This window comes from Cryptomeria japonica, chromosome 3 (genome assembly GCF_030272615.1).
Source record: "Cryptomeria japonica chromosome 3, Sugi_1.0, whole genome shotgun sequence".
NCBI classification, from domain to species: domain Eukaryota; kingdom Viridiplantae; phylum Streptophyta; class Pinopsida; order Cupressales; family Cupressaceae; genus Cryptomeria; species Cryptomeria japonica.
In genome coordinates this window covers 676,388,088-676,411,801 of record NC_081407.1, presented here as the reverse complement: position 1 = coordinate 676,411,801, position 23,714 = coordinate 676,388,088, and the positions used below count along the sequence as shown (strand labels likewise).

Genomic DNA, 23,714 nt, shown 5'->3' with positions numbered 1-23,714 from the left:
GTCGATATGTCCGAGTGGTTAAGGAGACAGACTTGAAATCTGTTGGGCTTCGCCCGCGCAGGTTCGAACCCTGCTGTCGACGTTTGCTTATTTAAGTAACTAGATATTTTGAAACGAAAAGAATTAACAAAGAGGCTATGAAGGTGGAATCAACAATTTTTTCTTTGAGAGTGGGTGTTGGATTTCTGTGTTGAGGGAATTGAAGGAGTTTGAAGCAGAACCAATGCTTTGTCATTGATAGCTTTTTCTATTTTTCTTTCAGAAGAGTGAGCTTTGTTTGAAGATGGGTTAACTGCTTTGTTTGAAGATGGGTTAACTTAGCTTCAAAGGCTTTGTTTGTATCGTTAGTCAGAGAGTCGTTTCAATCAATTTCATTTAAAGCATTGGGTTAGCTTTAAATCGCACACACTAAGAAATATATTAAGTCTAGAGGATGTTAGTCAACTCTGAGTGTTTAACACTTTTAAGTCTAGAGATGTATTCTTAGTGTGACAACACACATTAAGCAACATATTAAGCCAAGAAAATGTCAATCAACTCTAAGTATTTAACACTTTTAAGCTTCGAAATATAAGCTTAATGTGTGTGATTTAAACCTTTCCAAAGTAGAGAGCTTTGATGTGATTTCCATTTTCCACTTTGCCACTACCCCATCAACTGGATCAATAGCTTTATCCAGCAAGAAATGCCCAGTGATGTAATAGTCAAAAAGTAATGCTACCTTAACAAGGGTGCTATCAGATATACGGACACCATGATGTAGTTCATATGAGTATAGAGATTGTATCCACCACTAATGGTTGGTCAACATAGACTTGCTTGAAATGTCATTCTAAAGCTGGATCTTTTCCATGTATTTGTGATACTCATCAAGAGTGGTTGCTCCAATGTAGCGTAGCTATCTTTCCTATGCATTTCATCTCCTTTGAAGAAGATCTTCATAGCTTTCTCTCCCACTTTTATTTCCTTGAAAACCTTTCGACCTTCCAATGGCAAACCAATGACTCTAGTTATGACCTCCTCATCAATTTTTATTTTCCACCCAAAATCAATAATAAGACATTGTTCTATTATGCTAGTAGTCGTAGGTTCATGAAGGAGATTTGTGATGGCCTGAAGCAAGAATCAATATAAATTAATTAAACTCAAAACCAATTCAAATTTTCAGTAATAGATGGATAAAACAATAAATAGAATATAAAATTTACTAATATGGCTCATACCTCTATCAAATGCATCAAAGATATTACTACAATGACAACCATGCTCCATTATAGAATGAATGCAAGGAGTATTAACTGATTTCATCATGTTAAAATGGAACAATGTTATTAAATTATAACTTAATCCAATATATAGATGTGTTGAATGCTATTGGCCTTGTGCATGTCGATCATCCTCAAACCCATTTAATCACAAAAAGACCTACAATTTCAGCATAAGTGAGGTGAACATAGAAAACTAGTAGACTCATCCACATAACCATGTGCTAGAGGCCTAGTGTTCCTTAATAAGGTTTAAGTGAGTGACCCGATTGATTGTAGGGCCTTGATTTCAACACCCGTATTCACAATGGAAGGGATTAAAACATGCTAAATGTATAGCCTAGCAAGGGGTCTTGGTTCTTAGTTTCGAGCATTTTTTCCCCCAGTTTGTCATATACAAAGCCCCCACCTCTACTCTAGAACTCTCATATACCGAATTATTTTGGGATCTTGTTGAGGGAAAACCTACAATAGAGTTTCCTAAAAAAATTATAGTACCTCATTGTTATTGCATGAATGGGGATCAAAAACCATCCACCACCAATCCAGAAAAATATTTTTTATCCCTTGTGGTGGCACAAATGGATAGAGAATTATCCACAAGCATCATGTATGGGTGCATTTATTCATAGGTTCAAGTGTTAATTTGGCTACTTATTAAATCTATGTACGAGAAGATAGATTCTAATGAAGTGGTTAGGGTAGACTACTAAGAGGTTGTTCTTGATGGATCCCTCAACGATTCAATTATCCTCTCAAGCTCTTTCTTTTTGTTTTATATTTGTGTGAATATGTTTTCCCGTGTCTCTAGAAAATGTCAAGGAATTATCAAAGGTGTTGATTGTAGTTGTTCTTCACTAGGGTTTTCATGAATTTGTGAATGGGGGTTTTCTTCAACTAATAAGGGATTTGAATTCCAATAAATTAAATAAAATTTATTCAAAAAAAAATCTAGCTATTTAATTAAATTTCTACAATAAAAAATGAATAAAATTAACCTCCTCAACCTCGAGAATGTCATGGTGGTATTTTGGTGATGATTCGGCATTGAACTTGTGGTAATATGGTGATTTGAGAATGTGAGAACTCTTCTACAATGTTTTAGTCTATTATTTTGCAAATGAGAGGTCAATTTAAGAAGAGCTCGACCTCTTTTTTTTTCTTTTTATGTCAATAAAATGTGAGTGTGTTGGTGTCCACTCATGCTATCCCTTAAATGGCGCCAAAAAGTGGCATGGCTACTTTTTGGTCCCCCATCTTCCTGCATATACCCACTTATAAGTTCATCAATAATAAGTTGAAAACATAATTAAACTAAGTTGAAAAAAAATTGTATTAACCAAAAATCATATAGGCATACAATGTTATTTGTCAATAGAAATTAAAATGTATGTAAAAGAAGTATATATAGGCTTACGACAAATTCATATAGATGTCTGATGTTCCATATTTGTAGTACAATTTAAATATATGAAAAAAATGTTATATAGGAATACAACAAAGGACCCTAATATAATCACTTCCTTCTATGTGAAGGAAGAATATCACAACCACCTTTGACTATCAAGTGGATAGATAGACATACAATGATGGTTTCTTTTGATCTCAGTGAATTGAACTCCTCTCAAAAGTTTTTCAAAGATTCACCTAATACAAAAAAAATATACACAAATTAGATTATAAAAGTTGAATCATATGATGACATACAATAAAATAATCACTTATTGTGACCTCATAAGCTTTCTACAGTAGTGTTTTCCTCTCTCCATCCATGAGATGGGAGGTTCATGGAGGAGAGTTGTGAATCCCTGTGGCAAGAATCAATATATTAATTAAGCTAAATATGAATATAATTCAAATTTTCACTAATAGACATATAAAACAATAAATAGAATATGAAATTTAGCAATGTGGCTCATACCTCTATTAAATGCATCAAAGATATTACTATTATGACAACATCATGCTCCATTATGGTATGAATACAAGGAGTATTAACTAATTTCATCGTCTAAAAAAGAAACAATGTTATTAAATAACCAAAATTTAGTTAGAATTTTTTACAAACATTTAGCCATTAAAAATAGCCAAGCATACCTCAACGTAGTATGTGTGGTCACTTTGACTGATAGGTGTTGATTTCTATAGCCCAACATTAATCTATTCTATATTTAACAATACCATTCATATAAGGCTATACTATTTGCATGTACTATATTTAATATTGCTTTACTAATTACAACTTTGTGGACTTCACATTGTCATGTAATCAAGTACTAGAGGGCCACCAGGTGCAAGGTGAACACTCTCACTTTGAAATTTTATTACAATAAATCTAGTAATTTAGTTAATCTTATATTTCAAAATTAATTATAATAAATTGGATTTGACCTTGTTTAAATTTATCTATCTATCAATGCTAAATGCTTCATTAAACAGCTCACTAGACAAGATAATTTAATCCAATACATAGATGTGTCATGCTACTAGCCATGTGCATCTTGTTCATCCTCAAACCCATTTAATCACAAAGAGACGTGCAATTTCAACACAAGTGAGGTGAACATAGAGACCTTGTAGACTCGTCCACATAACCATGTGCTAGAGGCCTAATGTTCTTTAAAAAAAATTATGTGAATGAGCTAATGGATTGTAGGGTTTTGATCTCAACACCCTTATTCATGATGGGAGGAATTACAACATGTTCAATGTATAGCCTATCAAGGGATCTTGGTTCTTTTTTCCTTCATTGGCTTTGCAATTTTTGGTGTTGCCATCAATGACAAAGGGGGATATTGTTGATAGCACGAGCTTGCATTGTTGTTGTCAACGTCAAACTTGGTTATCTGGATGGATGCTAGTGCAGATATGCTTTGTTAGACCTTAGTTATCTTGATGGATGTTGATTCGAGTATTCTTTTGGTGTTGGTTGTGTCATCCTATACTCAGGGTGGTTCAGAATGCTTTTGGTGCCCTCTAGATATGTTGCTAATTGCATTGCGGGTTAGTGAATCATATTCTTTTGGTCTGGATATGTGTTGGAAGATGTGTTGAGATGTTTATTTAGGTCTCAACTTGGCATGTGGAGATTAGCATGGACTATTTTGCATTGGAAATGGTTATATGGCCGTCTGGTTGATTATATCTACACATTATGCTTTGTAACATCCTTTGGAGTATGTGTTAGCACATGTAAATTGTCCAATCATTGGTGGAATAATGCATTGTGGTATGTTTTGGTTCCTTCTTTCTTCTGGAGTGGACCGGTCTAAGTATTTTAGGTCTGGGTGGCTTAATTTGTGTAATATTGCTTATTCGATTTTGCTCAACCCTCAAATAGGTTTTCAATGTTGTATCTCATATTTAAGATGTGTGGATGGATGAATTGAGTGTGAATGATAAGTGAATTGTGTGAGAAGTGTATGTCAATGATTTGCAAGTAGATTTGAGTTTGTGTTGATGCGAAAGTCACTTTGAGAAGAGCTTTGAAGGTGATATATTCTACAAGATAGTGTATTGTGTCCGCAAAGATTATCAGAGATGTTTGCCATGATGTTGGTCATTTGATTCAATTGTTCAAGGATGATTTCATGATTAGGAGAATCCTTCTCAATTTCAATTCAACTATATCATTTGTTGTTGATTGACAGTAAGTCCTTCGGAAGTAGTTTGTATCTTGTCCTGAAGAAATGTTCTTTAGTTGTGCAAGTCCTCTTTGTATCTTTCCTACAATTGTTGCACTTTAGTTCTGAAAGTCCTTCAAGTGTCGGTACTCCTTAGCTACATGCCTAAAACATTGTAAACATTATTATTCATATTGTAAGTTAGATTTCACCATAATTTTTCCTTGTTTAGATTTTTCAAATAAATCTAGTATTCATGTATTTGAATGTGTTGATTCTGAATGTGCTATTGTTAAATAAATTGATTAACAATTGTTTTTGAAACTATTGTTAAATAAGAATAGCTTCTTTTTTACAGCTTTGATGTGTATGAGTGAATGAATAGCTCAAAATAAATCAAAAGATATGAAATTTATAGTGCAGACTATCAACAATAATCTTTGAAATTCAGTCAAACGTGTACAAATTTATCTTACTTGATAACTCTTTTATTTCCACTCCAACAAGAAAATTTGATAAACGTCACAGAAAAAATAATGTGCTGCACAATTTTTATTTACAGCTCCCTAAAAATTTACAGATCTGGTTTGAATGGCATGAATATTTACGGATCTTGTTTAAGTAGCCAAAAACATACAACTCTACTTTAATAATGCATGTCATTTTCCAAAATTTGAATAGCTTTCTACAACCCGAATCTGCATGTTATGTTGAACTGGAGCGCGAAGGAAGTGTATGTAGCAATGGTTGAGTTAAGGTGCATTTCTCTAGTCTCTGTCATTTACAGATCTGCTTTGAGCGGCATGAAAATTTACAAATTTTGTTCAAATGGTGTAGATTTAGAATGCATGTAGTTTTCCATATTTTGAATAGGTTTCCCTTAATTGCATGCAACGCTGAACTAGAGTGGAACAGGAAGTGTTTCTCCGGTCGTTGACAGAGCAGCTCATTACCCAGCGTGTCAATGAACTGCAGTTATTGTTGTCATGCATCACAATGGATGCAAATATGCTTGGAATTTGACGGTCATCTCTATCTGTCATATGAATTTTTGATGACGGTTTAGTCATTTTAATGTCTTTCTTTTGACGTTTTAAGAAAAATATTAACTGTCAAAAAATATAAAAGTAGAAGATTGAAGCAATGAAAATCAATGCACATCTTTCTTGAGAAGAAATGAAAATCATTATCTTAATGAGAAAATAATGATAAATTAGTAATGTATGCAAAAATCTTAAATTTACTAATTAAGTTTCTAAATTAATATAGTAATATATATTATATATTAACATTAAATGATAATCAATTAATAATTACTAATTTAGTAATAATAAACATTTAAATTTTAAAATTATATATATTATGACAAGTTTCTATAACAATCTTATTAAATATATTTAAAAAATTAAATTGACTAAGTTTCTAAATTCATATATAAAAAAATAGAATATATTGTAAAAATTCATATTAAAATATTTTATAAATTATATTCTATCATTTCAATTATGACAACTTTCTAAATTCAAATGAAAAAATAGAACTATTCTAAAAAATCATATTAAAATATTATAAAATTAGAAACAACTGCATCCTTCCATATTCTAAATCCTTCTATTTCAAAATATTCTAAATAATTTTTATTTTTATAATAAACATTCTAAACTAATATATATATTACCTATTATATTTTTTTACGGTTTATTTATAATTTGAAGTGTCATCTATAGGGTTTTAGAAAAAAATAGCATGTTAATGCATATGTTCTACTAATTTTTTAAGCTGCCAAATACGGTTCAAAAGTGAAAAAACGGCCATTTAGCCTGTCAAATTCCAGGCCTAGATGCAAAGTCTTTTGGAGGATAAATTTCAATTAAATAATTTTCAGGTCCGGTTAAGTGGTAGTTAAAGACTAAAGATATATATATCTTTGGAGTCCTAATTTAACTATGTATTTATGATAGTTAAAATAAAAATTGTTCTAGAGTCTGATTGAGTGTTATACAGTTATTCAAGTCTAAGTTAAAGAAAAAGAAAATTCAATCTATTTCCTAAATAATTAAAGAACAAACCATGTTGCAATATAGTTAGTCTAGTGGTGGAGAATTTGTGTTCTTGAAAGAGAGGTCATAAGTTCACAGTCCATAGAGGGTAAGATATGTATGTCTCGTTTGTAGCACACTTTGGTGCCTCCAGCAAGGAGCATGATGGACTATAAAAGAATCTTTCTTCATTTTTTTACTGAAAAAAGTTAGCATGAAAAATACCAGTATTTTCATGGACTTGTATCATATTTTCTTGCAGTTCAAGCTTGTTTATCTATTAATATAAATTAAGATTTTATTAGAATATTGAAAAATAATATATATATATATTTGAGGCCATCTTATGTAAGATGACAGATACTGTTCAGAATTTTATAAGTAAGTTACAAAATAAAATTTGAAGATAATTACTATTATTAATAAATGAAGGAATCAATATATATAATAGGACCTGCAAAACAAATTCTCAATGTGCATTAATATAACCTCTGTCTGCCTGACTTGTCTTTCCGAGAATCAAACTTGCAATTATCATCAATATTTTCCAATGGCTTGACCAACCCCCAAGGGCTCACTTAAAAGACAATTTTAAACCTATTACATTTTTTTAACTTTTCCCTTTTCTGGATAGATCAATCTGGGTTCTCAAGAAAATGCATTCAATCACTTGCGAAGATGACTATGTTGCTGCTACTAATATTCTTATTCGATTATCTAACCTAAGGTCTACCATACCTTTATGGAGAGATGTTCAAACCCTAACTTATAGACGACTAAACCTAATGTTTGCATACAACTTGTTGAACGTTACTAGTTTCAAAACAAAAAATTGTAGCATAGATTCTAGGCTTGAAGATAGGACTAAGGATATTATTATTACTAGACTGTTGTAGAGACTACCTTGATTTTGGCTGACGATCCGTTTTTCACGGAGCAAATTAATCCACTTCAGATGATGAAATTATAGAATGATATTCCACAATGCTGAGGATCAGATAAATAATTGTGATTTTCAAATTCAAAATGCCCGCAACCTCAACCCAACATATATGGCCACCTGGCAACTATGCAATGGATTCTCCTGCTTCCATGGACAAATATTTTAACTTGGCCATTTCTAAGGAACATGCACACAAGTGACCCCATTAATGCAATCCATGTGACTCATTAATGCAATCCATGTGACTCATTGTTGCAATTAATGCAATCCATGTGACTCATTGTTGCAATTGCACATCAAAGATTTTGCTAATAAATTGGATCTATATTGTATTCATTTCAAATTAATGTCTAAATTTGACAAGATTCTACTTTAAATGTTGACTATAGGATTTATGTTCCCGCATTCATAGATGAGTAAGAGATCAATTATTGTTCTCTATATTGCATCTCCTATTTTAATCAAATATTATTCTTTCATGTTTCATTTATTGCATGGTTTTTAGCGTGTTGAACAATTTTAGGGATAGTTTTTTAAGTGCAATCAAGTAATTGGATGAAAATCTTAATATGTGAATTTATCTTGAACTTTTAAAATATTTTCTATGTATAAATTTATTTAAGATTTTGGAGAGTTATTCTCATGATCAATATATTTCAAATAAATTGTTTACTATCAATAAAGAATTGGATAAAAACAATTTACTTGGATCTAAAGGTCAACATTACTTTACAAATGAAAAATATTAAAATTAAAATATAAGATAATTTATAGAGCTAATTGGCTTTCACATTTTAGAGATAAAGCACAAGAATTGAACCCCTTAACATGTAGTTCTTTACAAGGTATTTCCAAAAAAGATGTCAATGTATTATTTGATTATTCAAACTTATGTACAAATACTGATCTTGAAAAGGTACACTAATTTTCACTACAGATATTTCAAACATACATAAAAATACCCTTTTATGACTATGCTACTATCATGCAAAAACATATGCATGAAGGCATAGGAAATGTTAAGAAACAAAGGATGAAACAATCAGTAAGATGGCATTCATTTAGTGTCAAATATACCTACAACTGTTGATTGACACTTCAAATCATAAGTTGCATGTATAATTGACTTCTACTAACTTACCAAAAAGAATGTTAAGGCCAATATAGTGTTGGAATCCCCACATGAAGCATTACTTTGGTGCTCACTTTATCTTTAAAAATCATTTGGTAAGTACAAAGAGATGGGGGATCCAAAAAGTGGTCATGCCACTCTCTAGTCACATAAAATATATATTGAGAGAATTTCATAATGTGTTTGCATAATGAGAAACATGAAAAAAAAATTAAAAAATCAAGAGGTTTAGCTCATTTGAACTTGACCTCATACCAAAAAACAAACAAACAATGTTCAATAGAGAGTGTGCTCGCATTGTGAAGTTACCAAATATTTATCAAATTATTATCAATTCATCATCAAAATGTTGCCACAATCTCCTCAAGGTCAAAGATGTAAGTTTTATTATTTTTTTCTTTATAAAAATTCAATAAATTAGCGAGATCGAAATGGTTTTGAGTCAATTTTATTTAATTTTCAAGAATTGAACCAATTCATGAAAATCGTCATTCACCAATTCATGAAAATCCTAGTGAAGAACAACCATAGCAAGCCCCTCTGACAATGCCTAGATATCCTCCTAGGACAAAACAAAACATACTAGGGAAAAAAGAAAACAACAAGAAAAAACTTAAAACAATAATTGAAAAGTTGAGAGATTTGAATGGAAAAATTTGCCATTGCTCTACCCTTGGCACTTCATTGAAATCTATCATCTCTAACATAAATTTTGTAAGTGACCAAATAAACACCTAGTCAAATGAGAGGGAAGAAGAAAGTCGATTTTATACCAACAAATTATCCTATCAACAAGTAAAATATAAAATATATTGAAATTTGAATTATTTGCTTTTTTCACTAATGCAAAACCTAATGCACCCCTTACATGACATTTGTATGAGGTTCCCTATCCATTGGTGCAATCACTAATGGATAAAAAATAATTTTGGGATAGGTGGTGAATGGTTTTTTTACCATCGTCCAGGCAACAACAATGATGTCCCATAGTACTTTTTGAGGAAACTCTATTGTGAGTTTTTTCTTAATGTTTCCTCTATTCTCTTTATCTCTAAATTTTGGGATAGGTGTTGAATGGTTTTTTGACTAGTCATCCTCCATGCAACAACAATGATGTCCCATAGTACATTTTGAGTAAACTCTATTGTGAGTTTTTTTTAATCAATGTTTCCTATATTCTCTATATCACTTCAAGTGGTATACAGTACATATTTATTTTATATTAATTTTTGTTTTGTGTGCATTTGTTAAAACCTTGGTTACAACAATGCATTTGTAAGGTATATCTTTTTTTCTCTTTTCCAAATTTAATTACCCATTAGTCAACTTTTCTTGCAATGCAATTTATCATAATAGTATTGAGTGATTATCATCTAAATGAAACTATAAGACATGCACAGAGGAGAAGTAGTAGATGCACTTTATGTCTAACAAGAAACTTAGAAGTACTATACAATCTTATAAACATGCATATTTTGACAAGATATATCATTAGAACATGACCATTCATTCTTATATGACTATTGTGATGATTTGTTTGTCATTAAATATAGTATTTGTTGAAATATAACAATTTGATAACATTGATAGTATTTATATTAGCTCGTAATTCCAAGGTTTATATTTAGAGCTAATAAAATTCTGAATAGATGTTTCGCACATCATTATTGTTATATTTACTTTATTCTTTTTTGAAATCTTTTGATGATTTTTTTTATTGTGTTACATTTGAATTCACATTTCATTTTCCATATGATTGCTTGATGTAGTTTTCATCTATCTTCCATTCTTCATATATTTCTCTTAATTTATATGTAAAATTGAATAAATTAATCATTTCACATTATTATTGTCTTAATCTATCAGATGGTTTATGACTGGAAACATACTTAATTCATAGATATTAATTGTGTCATATTCTACAAGATTGTTAGTAACGTGAATGATGAATGCTTAATAGATGACGAGAATGTGAGGAGAGTGATAGAAAAGCTAGGAGCCTGACCTATGAATGCACCTTCACAAACCAAACAAAATGATTTACATTGCTGAATAAGAGATGATATTACACTTACAATATCTTGTATTTATAACATGAATAATAATGAAAGCCAGAAGGAAATGTGGGATCACGATATCAATATGGGATCCACACATAGTGGCTAGAAGCGGTGGGAGTGGCTAGAGCAGCTACCGAAAGCAAAATATTAAATATTCACCTAAGTTTAGTTAATGAGGTTGCACGCTATGAACATGTACACTAATACCCCTCCTTAGGTACAACTTAGGGAGAAATATGAAAGAGATACATTATAGGTCCTGGAAACATCACCTCATTGGGTACCCATTTACAACTATAAGGCAATGATCTCTCATAACCAGAGAAAAGGAGAAAAACCCTATGGGAGAAAACTCCTCTCCAAAAGAGAGAAATGAAATGCTAAAAATCAAATAGAAAGGAAGGAATACTCCTCAAGATCCCCCAAGGACTACTTCCTTTACCCCTAACATTGATTGCAACTGAAGATAGCAAGGATATGCCAAAGGTTTATTGAAGATGTCTGCAACTTGCTACTCCATAGGCAAATACTCCAAGGAAAGTATACCATCTTGAATGAGTTATCGAATGAAATGTATGTGGATTTCAATATGCTTAGTGCATTTATGTTCCACTGGGCTGCGAGAAATATGTATGGCACTCTGATTATCACACCAAAGAGTAACGGGATAGTCAATAGGAAAGCCAAAGAACCTCATGACTAGCCACGACGGACCCTCGATACTCAGCCTCAGTGGATGATAATGCAATAGCAGTTTGCTTCTATCACGACCAAACAACTAGACTAGAACCACGACCAAAAAGAAATCCAGAGGTAGACTTTTGATCATCAACATCACCAACCCAATCTGAGTCAATGAAGCCCACAATCTTAGTAGCACTAGATGTGTAGTGAATGCCAAACTGTGCAGTGCCCTGAATGTACTGCAAGATACGCTTGGTATCCTTCCAATGACTCTCATGAGGATCTTGAGAGAACCGAGAGGCACTTGACCAACTACAAAGAAAATATCAGGATGACTATGTGTCAAGTACAAAAGGCTACCAACTAATTGTCGATATGAGGTGCATCAACAAATGGAGTCGTGCAATTGGTAGACAACACAATAGCTGACTCAAAAGGAGTAGAGGTGGATTTGCAATTAGCCATCCAAAATATTTGAAGTAAATCAAGAGCATACTTCTACTAGAAAATAGAAATACCGTCAGAAGACTAACAAATTTAAAGACCAAGAAAATAGTGCAACAAACCAAGATTAGTCATATCAAAATGCTCCATCAAATATTTCTGAGTATCCTCAATCATGGCAAGAGAAATCTCTGTGAGAATCAAGTCATCCACATAAAGAACAAGAATGAGAAGATCCCCCGATGCCTTTGAATGTAAACTAGAGGATCAGAGCACAACATCTGGTGAATCCAAAAGCAAGCCAAAAATGTCCATCTTTTCATACCAAGCTCTAGGAGCTTGTTTGAGACCATAAAATGAACGTTGAAGCCTACAAACAAGTGAGGGGTCCTGCACAAATACAGGTGGATTCTCCATATGGATCTCCTCTCGAAGATCACCATCCAGGAAAACACTCTTCACATCCATCTAATACACTGACCAACCCTTAGATGCAACAATAGAAAGTACAAGATGAATGGAGTCCATCTTGGCTATAGGAGCAAAGGTTGTAGAATAGTCAATACCCTCAACCTAAGAAAATCTCTTAGCCACTAGACAAGCCTTATACTTATCAATAGAACCATTAGCTGCAAATTCAGTATGATACACCCATTTGCACCGAACCATCTTTCTTCCCTTAGGAAGAGCAACCAAATCCCAAGTATGATTCTTCATTAAAGAAGAATACTCCTCAGCCATAACACTATCCCATTCTAGAATACCAAAAGCATCAGAAAAAATCTAAGGATTAGTAGAATCTGCATGACTCAAAAGACTGATACTTGAAGTTTAGGAACGAGTGTGGCAAGTAGTTGTGGAATCACTTGCAAGAGAACTGGCATCCTCAACAACTGTACGAGCCCATAAGGGTCGGCTGGGTGCAGGTGGACAAGAAGGAGAAGATGGAGTAATGTCAATAGTGAGATCAATACCATTAGCAGGAACAACATTATCAGGAGCATCAGCATCATCATCATCATCATCATCATCATCATCATCATCATCATCCTCTAGAACCAAAACATCATCTAAAAAAGAATTGGGAAGAAGGGAGGGAGAGGTATGTGATGGTAAATTCATCGAAGTGAAGGTCTCATCAAAGTGAACAACACGATGAAAATGTACCTCTTGGGTGATGGGATCAAACAATCAATAACCCTTCACAGCTTCACAATAGCCAACAAAGATGAACCGCTGACTCTTCTTCTCCATTGCTTTGTGTTGACCATCTAGAATGAATGTCCATGCATCACTGCCAAATACTCTTAAGGAGAAAACCTTGGGCTTGACATGAGACCAAGCTTGCTCGGAAGTCATATTCTAAACTGCCTTGTGAGGTATACGATTTTGAATGTAATTGGCAAAATTAATAGCCTCTGTCCAAAAAGTTGGAGCCATGGATCTAGAATGAATCATACAATTGGCCATCTCCCATAAGGTTATACTCTTCCACTCGGCCACACCATTCTACTGAGGAGTGTATGGCACTGTGTGTTGATGAAGAATACCTCAAATGCGACAGAATTCTTGGAATGCTTGATTGACATACCCCCCCCATCCCCCATTATCTTGTGAATCTTCAAAAGTGAATGCCCTGACTGCTTCTCCACAAATGCAAGGAAGGTCATGAAATGTCAAAGAACCTCATCCTTGTACTTCAAAAAGTACACCCATGTGCGCCTAGAGAAGTCATCAATAAAGGTGAGCACATACTTGGCCCTTGAAAATAAAGGAGTGGGAAATGACATAAGGTCACTATGTGCCAACTCAAGGGATGTGGAAGCACGTGTGGCCATACCCTTAGGAAAGGGATCTCTATGATGTTTTCCAAGGACACAACCTGGACAAGCTTCATCGAAACAAGAGATCTGAGGTAGACCAATCACCAAACTTTATGTGCTCATTTATTGAAGATATCTATAGTTCAGGTGCCCAAATTGTTCATGCTAAAGCTTGCTCATAGAATTTGCATGATAAATAAGGGATAATCTTGATGAAGACTCAAATCCATAAAACCTATACAAATGTGATGCATGATCAACTATGCCTGTAGCAATGATCTTATTAGGATCTTGCACCTCTCGAATAGTCACCTCTATAGGAGATAACTCAACAATCCTTCTATCACCATGATTGTAAATTTGGTAGATGGAAAGGAAATTTTGACAAATATCAAGAACAAGAAGGACATCATCATTGCTACTATACTGCATTTGAACTGAGCCTGTCCCCAAAACAGGAATTTGAGAAGAGTGCCCAACAACAATATGTGAAGTAGGACTATCCGAAAGAGAATCAAAAAGATCTACATTGTTAGTCATGTGGTGAGAAGCACCAGAATCAAGAATCCAATAGGAACTTGTAGAAGATGAAGCCTTAGCAGAGAGGGCATGTCCTTTTCCTAAGGAAGAAGAAATAGGCATGGCAATATTGTGCTTCTTCATAGCTTCTTATAAAGTTGCTAGCCTTGCAAGATATGGTGGATCATTATGCCTAGGTTTTCCATGAAAGGAATAATTCTATATTTTCTTCTTAGACTTAGAGGATGACCCTCCTAAGTTAGAAGGAAGAGAAGGAAAAGGAGGTGTTTTCTTTTGATCATTTTTCGCCTTACGCTTGGAGGGAGGCTCACCCCTTGAAGACAGATATGTCTTAGACTTCTTCTAATACTTACCTTTGCTATTGGGAGGTTGAGCCATCAAAGCATGATACTTAGGAAGGGCATCCAATTGAATTAACTTGGCCTACTCCCTAGTTAATCGATTCACAAAACTCATCAAATGAAGGCATTTATGAGTTTCTCCCATAGCATCCATAGTAGAATACAAGGTAGAGGCAAACACTTGAAAAGGGCCTCTAAGCTTAGACAAGATCATAAATATACACTCCTTATCTTGTTTGGCATGACCACAACCTTTCAAAAGAGACAAAATTGACTTGAATTGTGCAAGGAAATCTTGAATAGATGGAAATGCATCTGGAGAAAGAGAAGTGAGATTGGCTTCAAGTTGCAAGATCCTAAATTGGTTGACCTTACCATACAACTCAGCGAGCTTATCCCATACTTCTTTAGGTGTTGTACACTCAGCAATGTAAAACAACAAATTATCTAACACATGAAGACCGATGAGTCCTTTCGACTCATCCATTTTGTTTCTATGAACAAAATGCTCAAATGGCTTAGTGAATTCGGATTGGTCAGCATCCAATAGCTGCCAGAGACCTCGAGATTGCAACAATTACAACATCTTGAGCTTCCATGTGTGATAGTTATGTGGGGTGAGCAATTCAATCCTTAGGTTCGACATGTTGTACAAGGGTACACAAAGGACTAATATGCAAGATACACCCCAGAACAAACACAAACCGATTTTACAATTCCCAAAAAACTAACCTGGCCAAAGAGACAATGGGCAATTTCAAGCTAGTAAATTTGTCATAAAATGACAATTTTCAGAAAATACCTTGTTCACAGCATAGTTTGTCGAAGCAGCTTTCTGGCAGCATTTTGTGTGTCGAAAATGGACTCCATTTGCAGAAGTTTTGCCCGTTCGAGAAAAAGGCCTATTTTAGGCACTTTCAGAACTTAAGCTTAACATAAATGTCAATAAGACCATCAACTTGGACCGATAAGTAGAATCCACAAGCAAAATCCATCACAATATTTTTTAATTTTTTTTAAACTTGAGTTACGGGCCGCTCCACAAGTCAATGCTCACGACTTAATGAACACCAATAATTTGTCTAATTAGAAATCAAGTGAGAAATTTTTTAATTTTTTTTTCTGATGATGTTTAGGGCTCAAAAACCTTGCAAGAGCAATTTAATGGTAGCAACAATTTTTCAGCTTAGATGCTTTTATCTTTTTCGGGAGGGTGGTCATTAGTTCTTCTGTGGCATCTACCCTGAGATTTTCATATGCTGCACTTCCAATCTGCCTACCATTGCTTCTCTGTATTGCATTTGAGAGTAATAATCCAGAAGAACAAACACAAGTGAGGAAGCATAGATTGGATTTTTTGCCACACGAAAACTTATAATACTATCTCGCAAATTTCAGGCAGAACACCAATGTATACATACGCCTGATTTAAACAGCATCCAAATGCAGATATCTACTTTAAATTGCAAACAAATGCTCACATCAAATTCAAAAAGCTCCCAGTATTTTTGTGCTTAGATTCAACACGCAGATCCCTTCAAAAACTCCAGTTTTCAGGCGAAATAAGAAAGAAACTTTAATGTTAACCTGAATGAACAACACATATAATTAGAGTTCGGGGCTAATGAGCCTTAATAAAGGGTCTCTGCATTGCACAAATATTCAAATAACATAAAATTATACACCAAAATTTGAATCGTACGTCAACTGTCGATATGTCCGAGTGGTTAAGGAGACAGACTTGAAATCTGTTGGGCTTCGCCCGCGCAGGTTCGAACCCTGCTGTCGACGTTTGCTTATTTAATTAGCCAGATATTTTGAAACGAAAAGAATTAATTTTCGCGCATTGTCCATTCCTTTGCTACAAAGAGGCTATGAAGTTTTGAAACGAAAAGAATTAATTTTCGCGCATTGTCCATTCCTTTGCTACGAAGAGGCTATGAAGATGGAATCGACAATTTTTTCTTTGAGAGTGGGTGTTGCATTTCTGTGTTGAGGGAATTGAAAGAGTTTGAAGCAGAACCAATGGTTTGTTATTGATAGCTTTTTATATTTTTGTTTGAGAAGAGTGAGCTTTGTTTTAAGATGGGTCAACCTATCTTTAAAGGCTTTATTTGTATCATTAGTAAGAGAGTTGTTTCAAAAATCGTACACATTAAGAAATATATTAAGTCTAGAGGATGTTAGTCAATCTTCATTGTTTTAACATTTTTAAGTCTAGAGGTGTATTCTTAGTGTGACAACACACATTAAGCAACATATTAAGCCAAGAAAATGTCAATCAACTCTAAGTATTTAACACTTGAAAGCTTAGAAATATAAGCTTAATGTGTGTGATTAAAACCGTTCCAAAGAAGAGAGCTTTGATGTGATTTCTATTTTCCACTTTGCAACTGCCTCATCAACTAGATCAATAGCTTTATCCGGCAAGAAATGACCAATGATGTAACGGTCAAAAAGTAATGCTTCTTAACAAGGGTGCTATCAAATATACGGACACCATGATGTAGTTCATATTAGTATAGAGATTGTATCTACCACTGATGGTTGGTCAACATAGACTTGCTTGAAATGTCATTCTAAAGCTAGATCTTTTCCATGTATTTGCGATACTCATCAATAGTGGTTGCTCCAATGTAGCATAGTTATCTTTCCTATGCATTTCATCTCCTTTCAAGAAGATCTTCATAGCTTTCTCTCCCACTTTTAGTTCCTTGAAAACCTTTCGACCTTCCAATGGCAAACCAATCACTTCAGTTATGACCTCCTCATCAATTTTTATTTTCCACCCAAAATCAATAATAGGACATTGTTCTATTATGCTAGTAGTTGTAGGGTCGTTCCCTTCTAACCTCTTCAGGTAATTCATGAACCCACCATCACTAAGAAGCTTCCAAACCTTAGAATTAGTTTAGAGCCAACTACAATTATCTGGCTCAACTCTATGCCTCTCTCCACCCCTTTTTCATCCAGTGCATACACAAGTCACAATCAAGGACCTTAACCTCACTGTTGTTGATTCTAAATCTACAATTTGCCACTTTCTTACAAGTCTTTTAAGGGTTATCTAGAGCATTCCTATTATGGAGAGAAAACCCACCCATAAATCATATGCCTATAATTCAGCAAATCATGAGGGCAAAAGACAAAAGGCCTTTTTTAAGGCAAACAATCATTAGAGAGTAAGTTTTTAATGTGAAAATGGATTGAGTTAAGATCCTTCAACCAAGTTAATCTATCACTTGACACGTCAATGTTGGCAAACACATCAGCAGTCACATTTACCTCCCTGAACACATGAGAGATTTTCACCTATTCAAAATAGTTAAAAGGATCAATAACATCCTTCACAGGGTGGTCAATTATCCAACTCGATAATTTAGAAACATTTCAATCAATTTATAATATTAAAGCAATCCCCTTGATCCAATTTTTTTAATACCTTACCTTGACAATCATTTTTAAATGTTATTTATATTAGTAGGTGTTGTTGAAAAACTAAGTTTTTAAACTTATTTTATTTTTATAAGTAAGTTGGCTTCAAAGTGGTGCAACAAATGCATTTAGTGAACACTTTTAATTGGAAATGTTGTGGACATATCTAACTTAGATAGAATGAATCTAGATAGATCATATGTTCAACCAAAATTGATATTTTGTTAGAACTTCTTAAATTCGCTTATTTTGATAAAATGGCTCAAAGTGTGACACAACTTTGTGCTTGTACCTAACTATGTCATGTGTTTTAAAGAATGAGTATCATAAATAAATCATCATGAACTAAAGTCATTATCCATGTCAAGAGAATATAAAAAACTATTGAGATATTCATGTCACTAAACATATACCATGAGTGAAATAATGTATGAGGATTAACAATCTCATGTGAAGCTAGAATATGTGTATCACTATCATTGGAATTCTGAATGTAATATGAGAATGATAAGTACAAATAGGGGGAAAATAGGTGAAGAAGGGACAATATTACTACTTATGTCAACATCACATGAAGGGAATATAGTAGATGCACCATGAGAAGTTGGAAGTATGATCAACATAGCAAGTAGACATGTTTTCAAAAGTAATATGCCATCATGCTTAGGCACAACCACATCACTAGCCAAAGAAGGAATGGAAAATTAATATTTAGTACACATAAGATAGAAGGATAAAAAATAATCAATGCTATGAATGATAGAACAACACATCCATAGGGGAAACACCTTCATCCAAGAGATTGAATGGCATAAGAGTATAAAGAATGGAAGCATCATGTATGAAAAACTATAGGAAAATATCAAGATCTATAGCATATTCATGGATCTAGATTTTAAGGATAATGGGTAAAGAAGATCCTTGATATAAGATGTGTGAAGTTTTTCATGAATTGTAATGTTTGCTAGTGTAACTAATGGTATTAAAAAAATACCATAGGAAAGCTATCAAAATTTGAAAGTCAAATTTTCCTTAATCTACGCCCCTTGAATGACAAGCTTTATGGCCTTAAGTAAATTTAGAAAACTAAGAAATCATACAATGGCTTAGATGTGGATTATAATGCAAGTGGTGATCCTTTTTAATTCTTCAAATCCAAATGTTCCTAGGAACCAAGCACATTTTCATCTTGTCAAGGCCATCTCAAAATAGAAACAAGTAAATCAATCAACCTTGAACTCACTCCATAATATATATTATGACAAAAATTCATCTAAACCATGTCATCCAATCAAGCCTCTATATGACCAAGCCAAAGTGATCAACGAAGACCTAGACTAGCATCTACCTCACTAGACAAGACAAAAGACCAAAAGATTTGGGAATTAAATTTAATTAATCAAATTAAAATATCTACATTTCACTTGTATAATTATTCTTTTATAGAAATTATGGACAACATTGGCAAAATAATTGTATTAACCAAAAATTTGTATCAGCATACAATGTTATTTGTCAACAGAATTAAAATATATATAGGCTTACAACAAAGCCATATAGATGTCTAATGTTCCATATCTATAATACAAAATATATGTACAAAGTATTATATAGTAATACAACAAAGGGCCTTAATATAATCAATTACTTCTAGGGGAAGGAAGAATATCACAACCACATTTGACTATCGAGTGAATACACAAGCGTATAATGATGCTTGCTTTTGAACTCATTGAATTGAACTCTTCTCTAAATTTTTTTGGAGCTTCACCTCATACTAAATAATTATACACATTAGTATATAAAAATTGAATTATAGGATGACATATAATAAAATAATCACTTACCATGACCTCATAACCTTTCTAAAGTAAATTTTCCTCTCTTCATCCATGAGAGGCAAGGTTCATGAAGGAGATTTGTGATGGCCTGAGGCAAGAATCAATATAAATTGAACTCTTCTCTAAATTTTTTTGGAGCTTCACCTCATACTAAATAATTATACACATTAGTATATAAAAATTGAATTATAGGATGACATATAATAAAATAATCACTTACCATGACCTCATAACCTTTCTAAAGTAAATTTTCCTCTCTTCATCCATGAGAGGCAAGGTTCATGAAGGAGATTTGTGATGGCCTGAGGCAAGAATCAATATAAATTAATTAAACTCAAAATCAATTCAAATTTTTCAGTAATAGATGGATAAAACAATAAATAGAATATAAAATTTATTAATATGGCTCATACCTCTATCAAATGCATCAAAGATATTACTACAATGACAATGGGTTATGCTCCATTATGGTATGAATACAAGGAGTATTAACTGATTTCATCATGTTAAAATGGAACAATGTTATTAAATTATAACTTAATCCAATATATAGATATGTTGAATGCTATTGGCCTTGTGCATGTCAATCATCCTCAAAACCATTTAATCACAAAATGACCTACAATGTCAACATAAGTGAGGTGAACATAGAAAACTAGTAGACTCATCCACATAACCATGTGCTAGAGGCTAGTGTTCCTTAAAAGGGTTTAAGTGAGTGACCCAATTGATTGTAGGGTCTTGGTTTCGACACCCTTATTCAGAATGGAAGGGATTAAAACATGCTAAATGTATAGCCTACCAAGGGGTCTTGGTTCTTAGTTTCAGGCATTTTTTCCCCCAATTTGTCATATACAAAGCCCCCACCTCTACTCTAGAACTCGCATATATCAATTTATTTTAAGATCTTGTTGAGGGGAAACCTACAATAGAGTTTCCTAAAAAAATTTATAGCACCTCATTGTTATTGCATGAATGGGGATCAAAAACCATCCACCACGGATCCAAAAATATATATTTTATCCCTTGGTGGTGGCACAAATGGATAGAGAATTATCCACAAGCATCATGTATGGGTGCATTTATTCATGGGTTCAAGTGTTAAATTGGCTACTTATTAAATCTATGTATGAGAAGATATTTTCTAATGAAGTGGCCAAGGTAGACTACTAGGAGGTTGTTCTTTATGGATCCCTCAACAATTCAATTATCCTCTCAAGCTCTTTCTTTTTGTTTTCTATTTGTGTGAATATGTTTTCCCGTGTCTCTAGAAAATGTCAAGGAATTATCAAAGGTGTTGATTGTAGTTGTTCTTCACTAGGGTTTTCATCAACTAGTAAGGGATTTGAATTCCAAAAAATTAAATTAAATTTATTCAAAAAAAAATATAGCTATTTAATTAAATTTCTATAGTAAAAAATGAAGAAAATTGACCTCCTCAACCTAGAGAATGTCATGGTGGTATTTTGGTGATGATTCGGCAGTGAACTTGTGGTAATATGATGATTTGAGAATGTGAGAACTCTTCTACAATGTTTTGGTTTATTATTTTGCAAATGAGAGGTCAATTTAAGAAGAGCTCAACCTCTTTTTTTTCTCTTTTTATGTCAATAAAAATATGAGTGTGTTGGTGTCCACTCATGCTATCTCTTAGATGGGGCCAAAAAGTGGCATGGAGACTTTTTGGTCCCCCATATTCCTACATATACCCACTCATAAGTTCATCAATAATAAATTGAAAACATAATTAAACTATTTGGTGTACCCAATCCCAAAATTTTAGGTTACTGTTGTATATGGAGATATAATCAAATATTTATGGGAATTGTGTAGAGTTTAACTTGCCATGGGAGACTAAATACATGATTTACTTTTTTCTATTCCCATAAAAAATGGTATTTTTAGAGCACAATAGTTGACCACCCTAGGAAAATTTGAAATGAACTTAAAGGATTTATATTCTATGAAAATATGGCGTCTTTTGATTTAAGCATATTCTTTGCAAGAGCTAATTATGTGACATGATCATGTTTAATGTCAATATTATGCTTCTTGATTCTAGTGTTGAAAGTGTTCCCAATATCCTCAATATATAAAATGCCACAAGAGTACAAAATATTATATATTCCTTAGGTAAATGAGGTATTTGAGTGAGGAGCTACATGATTGCAAAGTGGGGGAATTAGTTTGAATATGCATTTGCATTTTTTAACCAAGATCTTATAGATTTTCTAGAAAAGGCCTTCAATATATAGGGGAGTGGTAATAAGTAGCAAGAATGGGATTAAAAAAACATAGATAAAGGTTTAGAGTGTGATTTATCTTGATGAAATGCTCATGGAAAATGTGTTTATTCTCATAATTGTGCAGTTTAAAAACATTGATCAAGTGAGAGAATTCCAAATCATGATGTACATGATTTTATTTACTATGTATATGATGTTGTATATAATATCATTATTATATATACTGATTTGTTATTATTATTTATTTCATCTTTTATTGCTTCTACATTATTTTTTGAATTTCTTCTCTTCATGTTTTCATTTTGATTTATTTTTTACCCTCTATCTATTAACTATTTTCTTATCCCTACTTTTTTCTCTCTCATATATATTTATTCTTGCTAAATCTTAAAATTGTCCACAATAATTTCTTGATGAGGGATCATGTAGCATGATCTAAAATATCAATGCAAAATTATATCAGCATAGTTTTATTCAATAATAATTAAAATAGATTATCACATTCTACCAAGGAGTTTGGTTGGGAAATACACTCTCAAATTACTTGAGAGGTCTTGGTGGATTAGGACAACTTGCCATGATTTGTCCTAGATAGCTTTAGAATAGATCCTTTGAGTTTTATAGCCAAGTCTTTATTGTGGCATATTTTAATAAGGTTTATGTTTTTGTCAAGACCCTTCAAAACTAAAATTATATAACATATGGAACCAAGCAACCCAATAAATATAACTAGAATAAAGCATTCACATCTATGAAAAATCATGGAAGTATATTTAAATGAATCTAGAACCAAATTTTGTATCAATAAGTAGACCTTTGAAGGATAAGAAAGTAGACCTAAGACAAAGATCTACTAAGGAGGCAATCTCATCAAATATTTTGAATTTAATTATATCAATAGAGTCAATAATAGGGACTTTGGTGAAAAATGAGACAACATTAAAGTTGACAATCTAAGATCACCTTATTCAAGCTTTATATCATTTGTAATGTCTGCCAAAATACCCTAGAGAAATACACTTAATCTAACTACAAATAGAGAATTTTTTTTAAAGCGCATCTACTATACAACACATATGTCTATAACATCCATCTAATGCATATCATACACATCATCTACTAAATGCATCATTACAAATCACATCGTATTCTTAATTACCACATTACATAACACATCATAACATAATTTATGCAAGTGGAATAACATATCATATCATTTCTCCCCTAGGGTATCTCAACATTGCTACTTAAAAGCAACATCCTATAGTATAGGTTCATTTTAAGAACCAATACCAAAA

The 23,714-nt window shown here is 33.0% G+C and overlaps 2 non-coding genes across 2 annotated transcripts; both read left to right on the top strand.

The window, feature by feature from the left end:
* TRNAS-UGA (transfer RNA serine (anticodon UGA)) lies at positions 1 to 82 on the top strand. The gene has a single exon. It is a non-coding gene; the product is annotated as a tRNA-Ser (tRNA).
* A 16,521-nt stretch (positions 83 to 16,603) lies between these two features.
* On the top strand, positions 16,604 to 16,685 carry TRNAS-UGA (transfer RNA serine (anticodon UGA)). The gene has a single exon. It is a non-coding gene; the product is annotated as a tRNA-Ser (tRNA).
* Positions 16,686 to 23,714: the final 7,029 nt, after the last annotated feature.